Genomic DNA, 21,613 nt, shown 5'->3' on the forward strand with positions numbered 1-21,613 from the left:
ATAAACCTACTTATGTAAATAGGATCCCATACTGGCTTTCTATATAACCACATGCCAGCATTGCCAACATTCCTGCCATTGATGCCTGGTGACTGTAGCTCCAGTGTAAATCGTATTCTGGAGAGTCATATTAGAAAATTCTCCGCCTGCACAGTGGGCGTCTGGTTCGATGTAGCCGTCACTGCTGCTGAATTCTCAGGGGAGTTCAGATAGAGGGGTCGGCGTGCAAAGAATGGGCAGAAGTGAGATGCAGACATTACATCTAAGACCCCATTCACACAGGCATACCTATGCATGCACCTCTGGGAAGGACTGTCTTTCTCTATCGTTCATTGACGGATGCAGTCCTCTGATCCATATCAGTAGGGTTATACTGCCCCCTACAGGAGTAGGACACTAGGCAGAAAAACAGTTCTGGCTACGCCTATGGGCAGTCCCGGAGTGTACACCCCCCTCTCTTCCTGCATAGGATGTCTGTTTTTAATCTCCCTAGTCAGGAGTAAGGACCTGGTTCCTTGCTGGGGGCTTCAGGTTGCAAGACCGCTACCTGGTCATCTGTTTACACCTTTACCTAATTTTATAAGGTGGATGTGCAGATGCCTCTTTTGGCCTCAAAGTTTTGCTGGCTTCTGTCTGGAGGGCTTTCGGCCTTCCTTGAGGGTGTTTACTGTTTGTTTCAAGTGGGCCTCAACTTTTGTTCTGATGAGTCCTATGTTGCCTGGTTGCCTATGTTTAGCCTTGGGGACTTGTTCTTTTCTGCTGTTCCCACCCCTCATTTTAATGCCACTGCTTTGGGACGTCCCTACTGAAATGGATCAGAGGACTGCGTCCGTCAATGAACGATGGAGAAAACTGGATTTTTGACTTACTGCAAAATCCCTTTCTCTTAACCACTTAAGCCCCGGAAGATTTTACCCCCTTCCTGACCAGGGGGTATTTTGCGATTCAGCACTGCGTGACTTTAACGGACAATTGCGCGGTCGTCCGACGCTGTACCTAAACGAATTTGACGTCCTTTTTTTCCCACAAACAGAGCTTTCTTTTGGTGGTATTTGATCACCTGTGCGATTTTTTTTTTTTTTTTTTTTTTTTTTTTTTTTTTTTTTTTTTGATCATGCGCTATAAACAAAAAAAGAGCGTCAGTTTTGCAAAAATATTTTTCACATTTTTTTATATGAAATTCCCCAAAAAATGTAAAAATCAAAATGTTTTAACATTTTCGGCCAATTTGTTTTATGCTACCTATGTTTGGTAAAAAAAATCGCAAAAAGCGTATTTTGATTGGTTTGCGCAAAAGTTATCGCGTTTACTAACAAAGGGAAAGATTTTTGTCATTTTTGTTGTTTTTTTTTTTAACGCGTAATGACGGCAAACTGCGATTTTTATTTTTTTGCGGTATTGCGGCGAACAGATCGGACCCTTGACTGACATTTTTGACACTTTTGGGGTTACCAGTGACATTACTGCAGTAATCAGTGCTATACATATGCACTGTTACTGTAAAAATACACTGGTAGTGAACGGGTTAACTTTATTTGAGAGGGGCTGTGTGTGTCCCTAGGGGCGTGATTCTAACTGTGAATGGCTGTGGCTTGAAGTGTAGGAACAATGATCAACGGTCGTACATAGTAGAACCGTATCATCACTGTTTCTACACAGGGGAGAATGACATGCGGCTTGTTTACACTAGCCGCCTGCCTTTTCTCCCGCTGTCACGGACGATCGTGAGTGAGCAGCGGACATCGGGTCCGCCGCTCACACGAGCGGGGGGTGGGGTGGGGTCCGTGGCCGTGCGGGAGCGCGCCCCCTCCCCAGAGCCTCACAGGCTAGTGACGTACCGGTACGTCACTTTGCCTGTGAGGGGCTGACCGCCGCAGTATATGTACTTGCGGCGGTCGGCAAGTGGTTAAGTTCATTGACGAACGCAGTACCCTCCCCTCTTTTTTGAGTTGGGTTGGTGTTACTTTTCTGACACTGCTTTGATACAAAACTGACATCCTATGCATGAAGAGAGGGGGTGTGCCCTCCAGGACTGCCCATAGGCATAGCCAGAACTTTTTTTCTGCCTAATGTCCTACTCCTGTAGGGGGCAGTATAACCCTACTGATATGGATCAGAGGACTGCTCCCATCAATTATCTTCAGAGAAAAGGATTTTACGGTAAGTCAAAAATCCAGTTTTTCCAGCCTGCAATGCACATGTGTTCCGTGCATCTGCGTGTTGGCAGTCCCATTCATGTCTATGGGGGGGCAGTGGCTGCCCAGATACAACTGCTAGGTCCAGTTTGACAGCCGTGCAGGTGTGTGTCTCCAAACGCAGATGCGCGCACACAGCTGTCAAATTTGGGACTAGCAGCTGTGTTCATGCAGCTACTGCACCCCAATAGACTAGGCCTTAAAGTGGCAGCATAGGTAAGTCCATGTGAATGAGACCATACAATTACTAACAGGCCAGGACTGTCTTTATCAGTTTGGCATGGTCAATGTCGAATTAAATACAATAGTGCAAATGGAGTAGGCAGGGCCAGGCTGGTAATGCAGGTAATATCTTTACACCTATTACAATGTTAAGTGAACAATATACTGTAGATTATGCTGTTAGAATGTAATTATATTTTCATTCTAGGTCCATTCTAACACCACCTGTGGGTTCTGTCTTTTGTACATCTCCATAAACTGAACTATTTACACTTACAAACCGATCTGTTACATTGACAGACATAAAAGGGAAGAGTAACAAATTCTGTTGTGTCTTGTATTTTCCATACAACATACTTGAAATAAATTATGTAAAAAGAGTGGTGTTTCTACTTTTTTTTGTACTTGGTTATGTAAACTGCTACACATCTAAGGCATTGGTAACAACTAAACTTTTTTTTTTTTTTCCAGTTTTTGGTTACGTAGGGTGCAATGAGAACCCTTGTTTTTTTTTTCTATGTGTCCTATTTGGAGAGATTTCCTCTCACTTCCTGTTGTCTCTACAGGACAGAAGATGAAAAGAAATCTCCCTGCGTGAAGGAAACTCCCTCCTTGTTATCACTAGAACCTTTGTTCCTATTGGAAGATTTCCCCTCTGTTCCTATTCTTGTGCCAATTTAAAATGTAAATTTCTCTTTTGTTCATTGATGGAGACAGCTCCTGATATTCTTAACCATTGGGTTATACTGCCCCCTACAGGAGTAGGACACTGGGCAGAAAAAAAGTCCGGCTACGCCTATGGGCAGTCCCAGGGGGTATACTCCCTCTCTTTGCTATAGGTTGGACTGAGGCCAATGGGCAGGATGCAGCCAATTGCCTGCCTTTACAGACCCTTACCCCTACTGACACCAACAATGAGGCACCATTCTTTCCATTGACACCCAACATTGGAACACTATTCCTCCCAATATTACCAACAATGAAGCGCTATTCCTTTCATTGACACCAATGATAGGGCACTATTCCTCCCACTGAAACCAAATATGGGGCATTGCTTGCTCTCACTAGCGCCATATGCTGGTGACATAGTGAAATACCATGGCAGGCCCTTCGGCCAGTAATAAAAAATTCCTCTGGTCATAGCAAAGGGCCCGCCCTAGAGGCAGGTGTGGAAAAAGTGTGTATATGGTGCAGTAACCATAGTGCTAAAAAACCCAAGGTGAGCGTCCCCACCGTGAGAATTATGACAACCCTGGACTGCAACCCCAGGGCCACATACACCACGGGCTTCTTTCACAGCCCGGTGTTCTATCAGAATAGGCGACCCGTCATATTAGGTAGCGGAAGTGATGTTCCATCAGCTGAATACTTACTGCGCTTGCGCAGGTTTGCTAATGTGACAGAACACCTGCAGTCATAAGGCTCCAGCGGACATCTTATTGCACCCATCTATGTCTTGAATTTCACAGAGAAATATGGACAGCACATCAGTGTAGTGGTTAGCAATTTTGCCTGGCAGCAAAAGGGTTGCTGGTTTGAATCCCAACCACGACACTACCTGCCTGGAGTTTGCATGTTCTCCCTGTGCCTACCTGGGTTTCCTCCGGGTACTCCGGTTTCCTCCCACACTCCAAAGACATGCTGGTAGGTAGATTGGCCCGTGTATGTATGAATGTGATTTAGGGACTTTAGATTGTAAGCTCCTTGAGGGCAGGGACTGATGTGAATGTGTAATGTATATGTAAAGCGCTGTATAAGTACCTGAAATAAATAAAATGAAATATAGTATATTGAGATCTGTCATGCTGTTTTCATGTTACATTTTTAAAGCCTAAAGGTTTATCGCTGAGCAGTGCAGGGTGTACCAAGATGGCCTCCGCCACCTTCCTACTGCTGGCGTCCAGCTTCTTTCAAAATGTAACATTCAAAACAGCATCACAGATATCAATATATTATATTTATTTATATCCGCTCAGTTTATTCCTGAAATGACTGAAATTCAAGACCTAGCTGGGTGTCCGCTGCCACCTTCTGACTGCAGGTGTTCTGTCACATTAGCAAACCTGCGCATGCGCGGTTAGTATTCAGCTGACGGGATGTCACTTCCATTACCTAATCTGACAGAACAACGGGGTCAGATCATGCTGGACATCCTCCAGCCAGAAAATGAGGTGGGTTCTATCTGACCTGCTGCAGCTTTTAATGCATGCACGGGGTGTGGCGGGTGTGCCTGGGCACACTCTAATCACCCCATGTGCATTAGCATTATGCTTTCTGTGCCGGTGGGGACATGGGAAATATCTCCCTCTGACCAGTTCTGCTATTATTGAAGTGCTACCATACTTCTCTTTCCCTATACCGGCTCTGTCAGAAGAGTGTGTGCGTCTGTGTGTGTTTGTATGTATATAAATATACAGTATATACACACATGCATGTGTGTTTGAGCTTTAGGGTGCACATCCAAATGCATTAGACTGCGCACACCTATGAATGCATGCAGTGAGCAGCTCACAGTGTGTGGTGAAATCAGAGCAAGTATTTTTTAGTAGGGGAGAGAAGCCTGTACAACTGTGCAAGACTGACGGGAAGGCTGAAGGTATGAATTAAAAAAAAATGAATTTCAGGTAACCCACAATAATCACTGAAAATGAGGAGCTGCTGAAAATAAATCATCAGCTGTTTTGACTGTCATCTTTTCTGTTGCTAAAACTGCAGGCTGGGACTATTTAAACTTATTTTCATGACCCGGAGTCTTACTGAGATCTAATATTCCTGTACCATTCCCATATCCGTTGCCTATGAGTTTTATATTGAATTCAGCTTGCCTTGGGCTTTTCTCCAGCCATCCACTTTTGTCAGTATTATCCTTAAAAAATGTAATCCAATATTATCCGACTAAGGCGGATGTCCCCCCTGCGGAGGATCATTGCTGGGAAGGAGCGGGGTATAGGGGGTGGAGGATGAAGTCCAATTGGTGAGGTCACATGACTTAGTCCGGGTGCAGTGCTGAAAGCTGTGAGTATTGGTGATTGGTGTGATTATCATTTTATGGGATGATGGATTTCCTTATTTATTGTCTTTATAACTTTGATTACATCGATCACTCAGCGCCTGCGGCATTCCGTACAAACTACGTCTATGAGATGATCTGCAGGGTAGAGAATGATAGAAATAATTGTATCCGTGACAGTTTTTTAGAATGAAATATTAAAGCTGAAGTTTATTCTGCTTATATTTGGCTTCCACCCCCCATATTAATATGCTAATAACGTTTTTAAATAAAACCTTTCTGTTTTTCATTAAATACCTTATTTTAGACCCAGTGATGTCATAATGGGTCTCTGTGCTTCTAGTTTGAGCAAAAGTTATCGCGTCTACAAACGAAGACCGCATTCACACTGCAGCGGCACGACTTGGGGGGCGACCTGTGAAGTCCTGTGCACCGCGACTTTGGCGCGACTTGCACGGACTTCATATAATGGAAGTCTATGCAAGTCGCTCCAGGTCGCCCCGAAGTAGTACAGAACCCTTTTTCTAAGTCGGAGCGACTTGTGTCGCTCCTATTAGAACGGGTCCTGTAGCACTGCATGGACCGCGACTTGTCAGGCTAACAAGTCGCCTGACAAGTTGCGGTAGTGTTAAAATTTTAGGCCAATTTGTTTTCTGCTACATATTTTTTGTAAAAAAATCGTAATAAGCGTATTTTGATTGGTTTGCGCAAAAGTTATTGCGCCTACTAGCTACGGGAAAGATTTCTGTCATTTTTATTGTTTTTTTTTTTAACTAGTAATGGCGGCGATCTGCGATTTTATTTTTTTTTTGCCGGACTGCGACATTGCGGCGGACAGATCGGACCCCTGACTAACATTTTTGACACTTTTGGGGGTACCAGTGACATTACTACAGTAATCAGTGCTAAGAATATGCACTGTTACTGTAAAAATGACACTGGCAGGGAAGGGGTTAACTTTATTGGTGATCAAGGGTTTAAATGTATCCCTAGGGGCGCGATTTTAACTGTGGGGGGCGTGGCTTGTGATGTAACCACAGAGACATACGATCCTATATAGCAGGATCACATAGCCTCTGTGCTTACTTCAGGGAGAATGACAGACGGTCGAGTTTGCATCAGCCGTCTGTCTTTCTCCCTCTCCAGCGGGAGATCGCGAGTGGCCAGCGGCCATCGGAGCCGCCGGTCACACGCGCAGTGATGTCTGTGAACGAGCGGGGGTGGGAGCACGCCTCCGGCGGCGCGCGCTCACCCCCTACAGGCTCCTGGGCGAGCGACGTAGGTCTACGTCGGTTTGCCCAGGAGCGGCTGACTGCCGCAGTAAATAGTCGTGCGGCAGTCGGCAAGTGTTTAAAACAGCAGACCGCTGTTCTCTCTCCACAGGGAGAGATCGCAGGTGCCCGGCGGGCACATGTAGGACTAACCACTTGCCAACCAGCTGGCGTCAAAATATGGCGGCAGGTTCCCGCACATCGCCATACCTGTAGGGCGGTTCGTGGGAGTGACCATGGGGCGCGCCCGCCCCCATTCGCCACAGGGGAAGCAGTTGCATGGGGCCAGCGCACGCACGCCCCCAGGATAGTTTCCGCGAACCGCCGAACAGGTACAGCGATTCACGGGAACCCGCCGCCGGCTGGTCGGTAAATGGTTAATCAAATCTTGATTTCTTTTGATGAGCTTTGACCCGTCCATCTTTGGCCTTTATCTACCAGTCTAGACTTTCCTTAACCACATCAATGATGAAAAGATTGATTTCCAGAATCGTTTTTTTTTTTTTTTTTGTAAAAAGCTGTTTGTCGCACTGTTAGTCCTACGTCTGCCCGTTGTCCTTCTTACCGAAAATTGAATCTATTGAGGACTTCTCTAGGGTGAGTGCAAGGCTAATCCTATTTTTTTTTGCTAAGCCTCGCTTTAGAAACCTCTGTGGGATGAGGAATTTTCCACTCTGAAATAAGTGCATTGCGTTTTCCCGCGGAGCCAGACAGAAAAAATAAAAAAAGAACATTGGACGGCGTTTGAAGGTAATTACCGGACTTCAATAATGATTGATCATATTTGGGACTGCTGATGAAACATGGAATACATTTTGCCGAGTGAATAACACCTCTAAGATTGATTTACTGAAGGAGTAGAGCGTGTTCCCTTTCAAAGGCAATTTTCTTTTACTAATATATGAGAAGCTAACCAAAATCACGCCGTTGACTTTGACATCCACAGCACTGTGCAAAAGTTTCAGGCAGATGTGAAGTAATGCTGTAAATTAAGAACGCTTTAAAAAATATATATATTTTAATTGCTTAACCTCTTTAAAGAGGAAGTAAACTCTCCTCTGCAACTTCTACCTGTTGGTAGGTCTATGATGAGGGTTACCTATAGGTACTGTAAATATCTCCTAAACATGCACCGTTTAGGAGATATTTACTTTGCATGCAGCCAGTGACATCACTGGCGCATGCGCTCCGAAGGAGCGGCCGCTCATGCTGTCCCTTTAGGGCCGTGAACGTCGGCTCCCGCGCGCATGCGTGACGCCGTGACGTCATCGCGGCTCTAGCCAATCAGATGGCCGGATGCCACAAACCCGGAAGAAGGGTGACCGAACATGTCACCTGTGAGAGAGGTGAGTGGGCGGCACTGCGGGGCTTCGTTCTAAGGTAAGTATTGCATAATGAGCTAGTATGCGATGCATACTAGTTCATTATGGGTTTGTCTTTCAGGTGTTTGTTTTTTTTTTTTTTAATTTTCTGAGGTTTACCAAAATCAATATTGGGTGTGACTACCCTTTGGCTTTAATTCAACATCAGTTCTTAGTGCCGGTTCACATATATGCGATGTCAGACATTGCATGTGATTCGGAGCGCACATGAAATGTCTGTGCGTTGCAAATTCAGCCATACAGATTGTATGGCTGAATTTGCATCGCATTCAGACCAAAGTCGCACAGGATCCTTTTTGTTTCCCGCACCAGAATTGGATCACATGGGTGTTCACACCAATGAGATCCGATTCATGTCCGAACTGGCAGTTCGCACTGCGATATGTAGACTGATCTGGGGGGTGTCGTTAAATTTGTATTGACACCCGCAGCGATTCGTATATGGCAGTGGGAACTGCCTGCGAGTTGAGTGCGATGCGTGAACATCGCAGTGGATTTGCAGGGTTCCTTATTGCATATGTGTGAACCGGCACTTACACTTGCACACTTTGTACACTTGCACAAAGTTAGGGATTTTCTAGGATTAGTGTCAGATGTATGATTAACCAATCATACCAAGCACGTGCTAATGATCATGAATTTCATATGTAGGTTGAAACACAGTCATTAACTGAGGCTCCATGCACACTAGCGTAACCTCGGTACATTCATATGCAGTCTCTCAGGGGGTGGGCCTTAAGAGTCCTTTCACACGGGCTTTCCACCTGGCGGACTCCGTTATGCTCAGTGGGGATCAATCCACCAATCTCCAGTGAGCAGGCGGATGACAGCTCCGTCTCCGCTTACATTGCAGAGACGGAGCTGTCAGATCCCCGCTCTCCTCTATGGGAGATCGGATGATAACGGACCGCCTGTCCATTTTCATCCGATCCGATCCTCCAGACGGATGGAAAATAGGGTTTCCATCCCTCTGGATTTCATGGACAGGATTGGGTCGGATAGCAGCGGGTGTCAGTGGACATGTCACCGCTGACGTCCGCTGCTCTAAGGGAATGTATGGAGCATCCAATCAGGTCTGCCTGAAATACTGACCGGTGGACTGGATCGGAAAGCCCGTTTGAAAGGAGCCTTACGCTGATATATGCACTTGGGAATATAAACAAAGCTGTGCCGAGATCGTGCACCATCAGAAACAGAAAGCTACCAATCTCTACTTCTGATCGGGAGCTTTCCCATCATGTGACTGCTGTGACAACCAATCACAGTGGTCACATAATCAGAAACCCTGATAGAGTCGGGAGGTGCCAGCGTTAGGGGTTAAAACAACACTGCTTCTAGAGGAGCATTTTACATGTAGAAGCAAATAATGTTAACCTACGTGTCCATGGTAGTCTAGAGGCGTTTTCTAAGATCAGGGTCTAGAAGCAGAAAAAAAGCCCTTCTGTTTTGCGTTTTTTTTTTTTAGAGTGTTTTTCTAAACCCTCCTTAAAGCGGAGTTCCGATCTCAAAATCAACAAAATCGTCACCTGAAAAAGAAATGGATACTCCCGATTTTTTTTTTTTTGTTTACTTACCTGGTTATAGAAGAAAATATACTTACCTGCCTTTCACTTCCTCCCTCGTCGGCCGCGGCCCGCGCCGTCTCTTCCTGCTTGCATTGATTCCTGGGAGCTGAACGTCATCCCTCCCAGGAATCAATGCGCCTGCACCGGCCCCGCTCGTCACATCCGGTGCAGGAGCGTCATTCCCTGCTAAACAGCTTCTGGGCATGCCCAGAAGCTGTGCATGGATTACGCGCATGCACCGGATATGACGAGCGGGGCCGTTGCAGGGCATTCTGGGACTCCGATGTCATCGAAGAGGACGCGCTGGCTTCAGCTACCCACACCTGAGATGGCAGCGCTGGAGAAGAAATGTTCAAGGTAAGTATTTCTTCTAAAAGGTAAGTGCGACCAGGGACAGTTCAGAGGCTATCCATTGTGGAATGTACTAGCCCTGACTGTCCCGGGGGTATTTTTATCTAAATTTCACCCCCAAGGCCGGAACTCCGCTTTAATGCTGGTACAAACAAACACTCAAAATTAGCGTTTTTTCCTGCCAAGAGTGTTTTTTTAAGCTAATTTTGCATGGAGCCTGAAACAGAAACAGCTGTACAGGAGGAATAAAACTGGGTGAGGAACAGCCATACTCTGCTACTAAGGTGAGGTTGTGTGAAGACCGTTTCATGTCACAGGTCATACTCTATGGCAAGACTGAGCACAGCTACAAGACAAAAGGTAGGTATATTGTATCAGCAAGATCTCTACCTGGCAAAGAATTCAAAGCAGACTGTTCCAGCTCTTTTGAAGAAGCACAAAGAAATGGGCAACGTTGAGGGCCGTAGAGGCAGTGGTCGGCCAAGGAAACTTAATGCAGCAGATGAAAAACACATCATGCTTACTTCCCTTCCACATCGGAAGATGTCCAGTAGTGCCATCAGCCTGAACTGGAGGAAACCAGTGGGACCCAGGTGCACCCTTCTACTCTCTGGAGAAGTCTGGCCAGAAGTGGTCTTTATGGAAGAATATGTACATAGAGAGAGGGGGGTTGGGACTTTAAAATGAGGCTAAAAATTCAATTGTACCTCCAGCCCTATATTTGAGAGAAGCAGAAGGGAGGTTTTGGGACTTTGAGTGAGGCCTGTGACCAAACATGAATATATAACATAACAACATAAAATATGTATACAAAAAAGTAAAAATGAAGTAAAATCAAATTATATTTTATTAAAGTTATAAGCAGCAAGTGATAGCAATATTATATCATGATCAAAACAATTCATAAAATGATTACATACATGGATAGTACAATATGACCAGGACATGATTCAAGGTATAAAGTACATCAACAATCATAAAGGTATGAATCCATGATGGAAAAAAGAGGATATAGTTTTGAAGACCAACGTACAGGTGATGGTAGAAAAATCATAAAGATTGTATTCTAATAAGATTTCTCACGAAACGCGTAGAGATTATTAGTATACAATCTTTATGATTTTTCTACCATCACCTGTACGTCGGTCTTCACAACTATATCCTCTTTTTTCCATCATGGATTCCTACCTTTATGATTGTTGATGTACTTTATACCTTGAATCATGTCCTGGTCATATTGTACTATCCATGTCTTTAATCATTTTATGAATTGTTTTGATCATGATATAATATTGCTATCAAATGCTGCTTATAACTTTAATAAAATATAATTTGATTTTACTTCATTTTTACCTTTTTTGTATACATATTTTACATTATGTTATATATTCATGTTTGGCCACACGCCTCACTCAAAGTCCCAAACCCTCCCTTCTGCTTCTTGGAAGAATATATAAAGAAGTAGCAATGATGTAATAATAATTATAGATTAGGATATATTATAATAGAATCCCCTTTTAAGATCCCTCTATGTGATCTTATAGGTAGGGATCTGGAGATAAGACTGTTTTATTTCCATGTGTAGCTTACGGGTGTTGCTATAAAAACACATCACATGTTTAGGAGGGGAACCCTTGGGGGAATCAAAAATGGAGAAGGATCTGGGAGTCTTGGTTGATGATAGACTAGGCAATAGCATGCAATGTCAAGCGGCAGCTGCCAAAGCCGGCAGAATATTAGCATGCATAAAGAAAGGGATGTATTCCAGAGATAAGTCTATAATCCTTCCACTTTATAAAACTCTGGTCCGACCGCATCTGGAGTATTCTGTCCAGTTCTGGTCGCCAGTCCTCAGGAGGGATGTGTTGGAGCTGGAGAGAGTCCAGAGAAGGGCAACTAAACTAATTAGGGGATTAGAGGACCTTAATTATGAAAAGCCTCTGCAATCGCTTGATTTATTCTCCCTGGAAAAGAGACGCCTGAGGGGGGACATGATAGCAATTTTTAAATATCTCAATGGGGATCTCAGCTTAGAAAATAAGTTGTTCAGTCGAAGGGATTGCATGAGGACTCCAGGGCATACAATGCGATTAGAGGAGAAGCGTTTTAACCTCAGGCAACTTGGGGGGTTCTTTACTGTTAGGGCTACAAGATTGTGGAATTCTCTACCACAAGAGGTGGTTTCTGCGGGTAGTATGGTGGCTTTCAAAAGACTCTTAGACGTACATCTCAAGGATCAGAACATTCAGGGCTATGAGAGATGATTACAGCCACACACACCTACACAGGTTGAACTGGATGGACTATTGTCTTTATTCAACCTCACCTACTATGTAACTATGTTGTGTAAAATATGTATGGAAAGATGTAGATCCAAGGGGTGAATGTTAAGGCTGTAGAAGTAGGGAAGTGTGGGGTTAAAAAAGAATAAGGGAGAAGGGAACGTGGGGGGAAGGGTAAAAGAGGAAAGTTTAGGGGTGAAGGGAAAGGGCCCCAAGGGGGGCCAGTACACTAAAACAAATAGGAAATAGAGAATTCACAAATTGTGAAGGTTGAGGGAATAGGATAACCAAGGTTGCCAAATGGGGAGAAATGTAGCGTGGATGGTGGCCAAAATTTCCGTAAGTTTTTATTTTTTCATGATCTGAAGCTATTTGTTTACTGATTTGAAGCTTGGAGTAGGGGTCCTCCAGGCTCTGGCTAATGTGAGTCTGGAAGCTGCGAAAATTTGGAGGACCAACACTCATTCCATGTGAAATACAATAGGTTTATTCAGGTTTATTATTATAAGTTTATTCAGTAGTGCTTCAAAAGGGTTCTTAGGGAGGTTCGTGTGGAGTAATGTTCAAAGGCAATTTTCACCTAGGGAATGAGGTGATGTCTTGACTTAATTTTTCCAATCATGTGCGAGAAAAAAAATCTTTTTTTTTTTACAACAGAAAACAACAAAAATACTATTCCTTGTTGGGCTAATTCCAACCCTGTGGATCAGAAAGGGGACAAAGTCTCCTCCAATATTAACCACTTAAAGCCAGTCATACGTTAGTAGATTTTTGAATGAATGTTCATACAAATATTTGTACCATAATTCATACGAAAATTATTAGTACATTCCATGGCTTGACGAAATTCATTCAAATCTTTTGAATTTTCTCATCACTACAGTTGAAAACGAATGTTAATTTGACTCCACTAACGATTAGAATATTGAATAAATGGTCTTTGAACAAAATTCTTCTAGTGTATGGTCAGCTTATGACAGGACAATATCGAGTCTTGGACCTCTCTGCCTCTTAGTCTCATATGGGAGTAACCACTAGCTGTTCTCTTGTGGAGATGAATGTACCATTAGACGGATGTAGCCATAAGATGCCATAAACCAACTTTGACCACTATGTTGAGATCAGTGGAGTAGCATGAATGTCTTGTAACTCTTTCACTGATGCTCCTGATGAAGTTGAGCTATCTACAAAACGTGTTAACCCAGAGGCGTAACTAGAGCCTTCAGGGCCCCGATGCAAGAAACCATGAAGGGCCCCCCCAGATCCCTGGCCGGGGCCCTTCCCTTCAAGCCCAGGGCTCTTGCCACTAATCCTGGGGCTCTTTACTCTCGTTGCATGGCCTTTTATTACGGTCCCGCAGCAGGATCCTTTCACAAGTTCTGCAGTGGGCTCCCTTCCTGCAATCTTTGGGCCTCCCCACAGTGGTGCAATGCCAGGGCCCGGTCGCAAGTGTGACTTTTGCAATCCTGGAAGTTCACCCACGGGTTTGCTACTGGGCCCCCTGGAGCATGGGGCCCGGTAGCAATCGCAACCCCTGTAGTTACGCCCCTGTGTTAACCCCAACCTGGTCTCTGGTTGATCTTTGCACATGTGATGCTGCTGGTGGTACTGTAATGGTTGCTAACAGGACAGCTGTTGGAAACCACAGGGCCCCATACAGCCAACCTGTGACGGGAGTCGCTTTGGCTGGGGGGCCTGTGAAACCCAGCTTACCTTCGAGAGATTGAGAAATCCCTCTCTTAGCTCCCTAGGCACCTCTTATGTGTAAGTCACTTAGGGGCACAGGGTGACCAAGAAAATGATGGACAACTACTTGGTGGACACTGAGAATATGGTTTTGATTGCTTCAAATGGGACAGTGATATTTGTCCACAATATCCCTCAAGAAATCTATGATACATTCATTCCACTGTATCAGAATGAGAGAATATTGTATTAGCTTTGCCTCATAGACTGTTGTAGACTTTTGCCATGAAGTCTGTGACTTCTGAATGGTCGGGGCTTTGTTTGGATGTAGATTCCAGGTTCTTCAATGTAGGAGATGGACAGTCTGTTACTGGTGGTCTCCTGCTATTGTCTGTTTAATAAGGTGTTCTGTGTTTATACCTAGGATATCGTGTAATGTATTTTGTTTTAGCCTTGTTGCATTGCTGAGTTAACATGTGAATTATAACATTGTCTAGATGTGGATTCCCATTCACCTATTGTTTCTGTCCAGATAGATAGATAATTCGTTCAGGTTAATTATATTTCTGTACACAATTTCATCTGCATAGGAAAATGTAATCAGGCACCTGCCCTGGTTGGGTAATCTGATCAGGAGGGGGGTGTCCTCCTGTGTGGTATATATTCGGTGTGAGTTTGTTCAATAAATGTTCCAGATCTATACAAGCTAAGTTCCGGCTAGTTGTGTATTTTCAGGAACAAGGATCACAGGAACACGCTACAAGCTGAAGATCAATCAGCAACTTCAATCACTGGCACACTTCCTTATAAAGACCCATGTGATGTGCTGGCTGAGATGCTGGGTCCTAGAGCCCTTCTCCTTCCATGGTGTCCTGACTGATGCTGGGTCCTAGAGACCCTCTTCTACCACTGGAGCCCTGACAGGGGCGCTGTAATATCTGATATCTATGTTCAGACTGGAGGAAACGATATTCTGACGGAAGCCCACAAGCGTATTGTTGGGTCGCGATTCCGTTACGCAACCTATCAGCCCCCCTCCCCCAAACCCCCCCCCCCCAGAGTTTTTTATGCTTCAGTTATGAATGAACGCAGTGAGTGATCGGTACCAATCACCTATTGTGTTCATTCAGGAAACGAAGTGGCTGGTAAATGTGGCATATTTACCAAACCCTTCCCCCACTCTCCATCCTGAAGGATCCTATGATGTGCTTGCAGTTGCTGATGGGAAGGAGGTAAGGGAAGCCGGTGCACTGTGGGGGTGGGGCCACACAGGGGGGGGGGGCCTGGGCAGCAGGGGGATTCTTATGGTGCACGGGGAGGGTGATAACCGATCCCCTGTATGACTCTCTGCAGCAGATACAAGCCCTTTGAAGGGAGAGGAGATGAAGCCGGCTTTCAGCTGCTGTTGAGGGAGCCATACAGGGGATCGGTTTCAGTAATTCCCCCCCCCTCCGGCTGGGCCCCCCTGCTGGCCTGGGCCCCGTATAGGAGGACTGGTGGTACCCCCTTATCCATGGCCCCGGTTGATAAACATACTGTACCCTGGTTGCCATTGCAAGTAGTGCACAATGCAGCTCAAACAGCCTCGGAAGATTACCAGTACATACAGGAAACCTGGAATTGATATTTAGCCATATTTAAATGGTAAAATCTGATTTAAAAAAAAGAGTGTTAAATCTGTGTATTTGTACAGTTTTTAAAATATCAAACCGTTTAACCATACAGGTTTTGGTGAGGAGGGACTAAAGCAGGGTGTCAAACTCAATTTAATCGCTGGCCGCATCAGCATTATGACTGCCCTCAAAAGGTCCAGTTGTATCTGTAAGACTAGATGTCCAGAGCATCCTCTACCCTTACATAAGACGTCAAGAGCCTCTCCATGATCAGAAATTGAGTCCCTCACCCTCCCTTACATCACAGTGCACCCCCCTTACCTTGTGCTGATGCTGGGAAGAAGCTGGAGGCATTACTGGAAAGCAGAAAGTACAGGGTCTGAAGAGGACCAGAGGAGGACTGGAGCTCTCCTGCAGCTGCAGGAGAGATGCGAGGGCCAAATAAAATGGCCTGGGGGGCCAGATTCGGCCTGCGGGCCTTGCGTTTGACACATGTGGACTAAAGGAATCAAAAACAGAATCAGTGCATTGCATAGTACAGCCTTCTTATTACAGAATATATTCACATCTCATTCCATCATATATTCTAAAAATAAGAGGATCATTTTCATGCCATGCAAATCACTTCTTTATGTCCCAACAGCCAGATGCACATCCAGAAACCATGGCTTCAGCAGTAGAGCCTGGGACCCAATGGGAGAGTAAAGCCATATAAGATATCAAGTAATAATTTGTTTTGCGAGTAACGTGGTATACAAGCGTTTTGCAAGACGAGCAACATTTTTTTTTAAATTATAACTTTATATGCGAGCGCTGTCTTACAATAGGAGCGTTAGAAGGATCATAGTTTTAATGTAAAAAAAAAGTGGAATTACACTCACAATGGATATCCCGCGTTAAGGAGTCTGCTGGTGCCCATCCATGTAAAGCCGCTGAGTTACAGTACCATATGTGGCCAGAGGTCCGGGGGGCGCTGGTGGCTCCCAGCGCTTCCTGGAGAACTCGGAGACACTCCCAGCTAGATGGAGCCGGCGTAACACGCGTTTGGAGAACGCGGAAGTGTCAACAGTTCCCGAGTTCTCCAGGAAGCGCTGGGAGCCACCAGCACCCCCACCCCCCCACCCCCCCAGACCTCAGGCCACATACAGAAATGTACAGTGCATCCGGAAAGTAGTCACAGCGCTTCACTTTTTCCACATTTTGTTATGTTTCAGCCTTATTCCAAAATGGATTAAATGCACAATTTTCCTAAAAATTCTACAACCAATACCCCATAATTACAACATGAAAGAAGTTTGTTCGAAATCTTTGCAAATTTTTCAAAAATAAAAAACTCCCATGTACATAAATATTCACAGGCTTTGCTCAATACTTTGGTGAAGCTCCTTTGGCACCAATTACAGCCTCAAGTATTTTTGAGTATGACGCTACAAGCTTGGCACACCTATTTGTGGGAAGTTTCTCCCATTCTTCTTTGCAGGACCTCCCAAGCTCCATCAGGTTGGATGGGGAGTGTCAGTGCACAGCTATTTTCATATCTCTCCAGAGATATTCAATGGGGTTCAAGTCTGGGCTCTGGCTGGGCCACTCAAGGACATTCACAGAGTTGTCCCATAGCCACTCGTTTGTTATCTTGGCTGTGTGCTTAGGGTTGTGGTCCTGTTGGAAGATGAACCTTCGCCCCAGTCTAAGGTCCAGAGCGCTCTGGAGCTGGTTTTAATCAAGGATGCCTCTCTACATTGCTGCATTCATCTTTCCCTCAATCCTGACTAGTCTCCAAGTTCCTGCGGCTGAAAAACATCTCCACAGCATGATGCTGCCACCACCATGCTTCACTGTAGGGATGGTATTGGCCAGGTGATGAGCAGTGCCTGGTTTCCTCCAGACATGACACCTGCCATTCGGGACAAGGAGTTCAATCTGCCTGTCATGTGCCTTTTACTGAGGAGTGGCTTCTGTTTGGCCACTCTACCATATAGGCCTGATTGGTGGAGTCCTGCAGAGATGGTTTCTCTTCTGGAAGGTTCTCCTCTCTCCACAGAGAAACGCTGGAGCTCTGTCAGGTGACCATCGGGTTCTTGGTCACCTCCCTGACTAAGGCTCTTCTCCCCCGATCTCTCAGTTTGGCCAGGTGGCCCACTCTAGGAAGAGTCCTGGTGGTTCCAAACTTCTTCCATTTACAGCCGATGGAGGCCACTGTGCTCATTGGGACCTACGATGCTGCAGAAATTTTTCTGTACCCTTCCCCAGATCTGTGCCTCCATACAATCCTGTCTTGGAGGTCTACAGACATTTCCTTGGACTTCATGGCTTGGTTTGTGCTCTGACATGCACTGTTAACTGTGGGTCCTTATATAGACAGGTGTGTGCCTTTCCAAATCATGTCCAATCAACTGAATTTACCACAGGTGGACTCCAATCAAGTTGTAGAAACATCTCAAGAATGATCAGTGGAAACAGGATGCACCTGAGCTCAATTTTGAGTGTCCTGGCAAAGGCTGTGAATATTTATGTACATGGGATTTTTTTGTATTTTATTATTTTTAATAAATTTGCAAAGATTTCAAACAAACTTCTTTCATGTTGTCATCATGGGGTATTGTTTGTAGAATTTTGAGGAAAATAATGAATTGAATCTATTTTGGAATAAGGCTGTAATATAACAAAATGTGGGAAAAGTGAAGCGCTGTGAATACTTTCCGGATGCACTGTTACATGGATGAGCACCAGACTTCTTAATGCGGGATATTGTTTTTAACATTTCTGAGTGTAATTCCACTTTTTAATTACATTAAAACTGTGATCCTTCTAGCGCTCGTATTACCCCGGACCTCTGGCCATGTACTGCATACACCATACACTATATACTATATACTGTACTGTATTTTGTATTGCCGTAATCATTTTTTGTATGAATAAATGATTGTGGAACGAATCACCTGAATTTCTATTATTTCTTATGGGGAAATTCGCTTTGAAATACGAGTGCTTTGGATTACAAGTATGTTTCTGGAATGAATTAGGCTCCCAATCCAAGCTCTATATAGATCTAAAATCACTGCTAAATAAGGATGGTCCACCTTTCACCACTAGGGGCGCTAATACACTGAAGAAGACAGAACATTGCAATTACTTGCCTGTAACGAGCAGTGCATGTAACTGTACAGAGAATTAATGGAGTGGTGAAGGATAAAATAGGAATATACATTCATTTATGTAGCAAAATATTTTTTTTTTTTTTCAATTCAAGCCATTTCATTTTTTTTTTTTTTGATGGACACTCACTAGTGATTGTTCTTCCATTACTTTTATTGCCTCGGGGCAGGAATCTGATACTGCTGAACTATAAAACACTCCCATTAATGGAAAACAAGCACAGTTTAATTATGTTTGCTATGCACTGTCATTCTGGAAAGTGTAATCTTAGTGCTCTTTCACACGGGCCGGCAGAGCCTGTTCAGCGCAATAACTGATGTATTTCCACCGCCCGAGCGACCTGGGTACCATTGACTTGAATGGGGGTGCGCCACCAGAGGAGGACTGGGCCAGGGGGCAGGGGGGAGATTGCCCCCCTGGCCACTCTGATGCCCAGGGGCTGTCTGGCAACTTTAGGCCCAGGGGGGCAAGTACAAACCAGAGGCCCATGGTGCAGGGACTCGGCCCCCCTCCCACTCTCCCTCTTCCCGGCCTCCTCCTGAACCCCATTCCAGGCTGAAACTCCACTCCAGGTACTCTCTACTCATTGGCCGAACTCAGGGCTGGCCGGGGGAAGAGAGACTCCAGTGGGGCATGGAACCGGCCTCTGCTCAGACACAATTTACACCATCCATGCTGGGGGGAGGCCTTCACTCAGTAGGTCAGCAGTGGGGAATTTTTACTTCACCGGGAATCCTTAACCACTTAAAGCGGAGTTCCTGGCAAAAAAAAAGATTTTTTTTTTTAGGGGCCCCTCCGCTAGGTAGACCTCACCTGAAAAGGAATTGGATAGTTTTTTTTTTTTTTTGTTTACTTACCTTGTAATTGAAGATCGAAGATACTCACCTCAGAGTACTTCCTTCCTCGGAGCCGCGGCTCACCCCGTCATTTCCTGTCTCGCTATGATTCCTGGGAGCTGAACGTCATAGCTCCCAGGAATCAATGCGACGGCACCGGCCCCGCTCGTCATTTCCGGGCGACGCCGCATTCCCCTGCTAAACAGCTTCTGGGCATGCCCAGAAGCTGTGGAGGAATGCGGCGCCGCACCGGAAGTGACGAGAGGGGCCGGTGCAGGCGCATTCTGGGAGAAGAAGACGCGGAAGAAGACACAGAAGAGGACCGCGCCGGCTTCAGCTGCCCACAAGAGAGATGGAAACGCTGTGGAAGAAATTTTATAAGTAAGTATTTCTTCTAAAAGGTAAGTGCGAACCGGGACAGATCAGAGGCTAGCCATTGTGGAATGTGCTAGCCCTGACTGTCCTGGGGGTATGTTCAGCAAAAAATGAGATCTGTGCCCGGAACTCCGCTTTAAGCCACGGAAGATTTTACCCCCTTCCTGACCAGGGCCTATTTTGCGATTCGGCACTGCGTGACTTTAACGGACAATTGCGCGGTCGTGCGACGCTGTACCCAAACGAATTTGCCGTCCTTTTTTTCCCACAAACAGAGCTTTCTTTTGGTGGTATTTGATCACCTGTGCGATTTTTTTGATCATGCGCTATAAACAAAAAAATATCGTCAATTTTGCAAAAATAACAATATTTTTCAAATTTTTTTATATGAAATTCCCCCAAAAAAATGTAAAAATCTAAATTTTTTAACATTTTAGGCCAATTTTTTATGCTACATATGTTTGGTAAAAATAAAAAATCGCAAAAAGCGTATTTTGATTGGTTTGCTCAAAAGTTATTGCGTTTACTAACTAAGAGAAAGATTTTTGTCATTTTTGTTTTTTTTTTTTTTAACGAGTAATGGCGGCGATCTGCAATTTTTTTTTTGCGGGACTGCGACATTGCGGCGGACAGATTGGACCCTTGACTGACATTTTTTACACTTTTGGGGTTACCAAAGACATTACTGCAGTAATCAGTGCTATACATATGCACTGTTACTGTAAAAATTACACTGGCAGTGAAGGGGTTAACTTTTTTTGAGAGGGAGGGGTTAAGTGTGTCCCTAGGGGCGTGTTTCTTACTGTGATTGGCTGTGGCTTGATGTGTAAAAACAGAGATCAACGGTCCTACATAGTAGAAACGTATGATCTCCATTCATACACTGGGGAGAATGACAGGCGGCTGTGTTTACATTAGCCGCCTGCCTTTCTCCCGCTCTAACGGACGATCGCGAGTGCCCGGCGGAGGGTCCGCCGGGCACACGCGCGCGGGGGGGGGGTCCCGGCGGTCCCTCCGGCGGCGCGCTCTCGCTCCCTAGACCCTCACAGGCTAGCGACGTAGACCTACGTCGCTTTGCCTGTGAGGGGCTGACCGCTGCCATAAATAGTCATGCGGCGGTCGGCAAGTGGTTAAGGCTACGTTCACATGCGGGCACAGCGGATCACGGGCAGAATCACCAAACATTTTGCCCGCGATCCGGAAATCATTGCAAATCGCGGGACGCCTGTGCGATGCCCGTGATTTGCAATGGCACCCCAAAACGCTGTGCGATGTTGCCGCGATTTCCGCCTGCCGAATCGCGGTAACATTGCGCAAACAAAATCGTGGGACGCATGATGCCCAAAAAAGGTAAATGAGCTTCTTTTGTGCGTCATGCGTCCCGCGATTCTGTTTGCGCGATGTAACCACGATTCGGCAGGCGGAAATCGCGGCAACATCGCACAGCGTTTGGGGTGACATTGCAAATCACGGGCATCGCACAGGCCTGTAATCTGCCCAAAAAGAAGCTCATGTACTTTTTTGAGCGTTGGGCGTTTTGCTTAAAACGTCAAAACGCTCAGATGTGAACAGGGGCCATTGAAATGAATAGGATTTGTCTTGTTGGGCGTTTTGAGAGCTGATCCTAGAGCAGAAAAATGCCCCAAAAAAACGCCCCAAAACGCCTACA

This window comes from Pelophylax lessonae (genome assembly GCF_965119305.1).
Source record: "Pelophylax lessonae genome assembly, chromosome: 8".
In the NCBI taxonomy this organism is placed as follows: domain Eukaryota; kingdom Metazoa; phylum Chordata; class Amphibia; order Anura; family Ranidae; genus Pelophylax; species Pelophylax lessonae.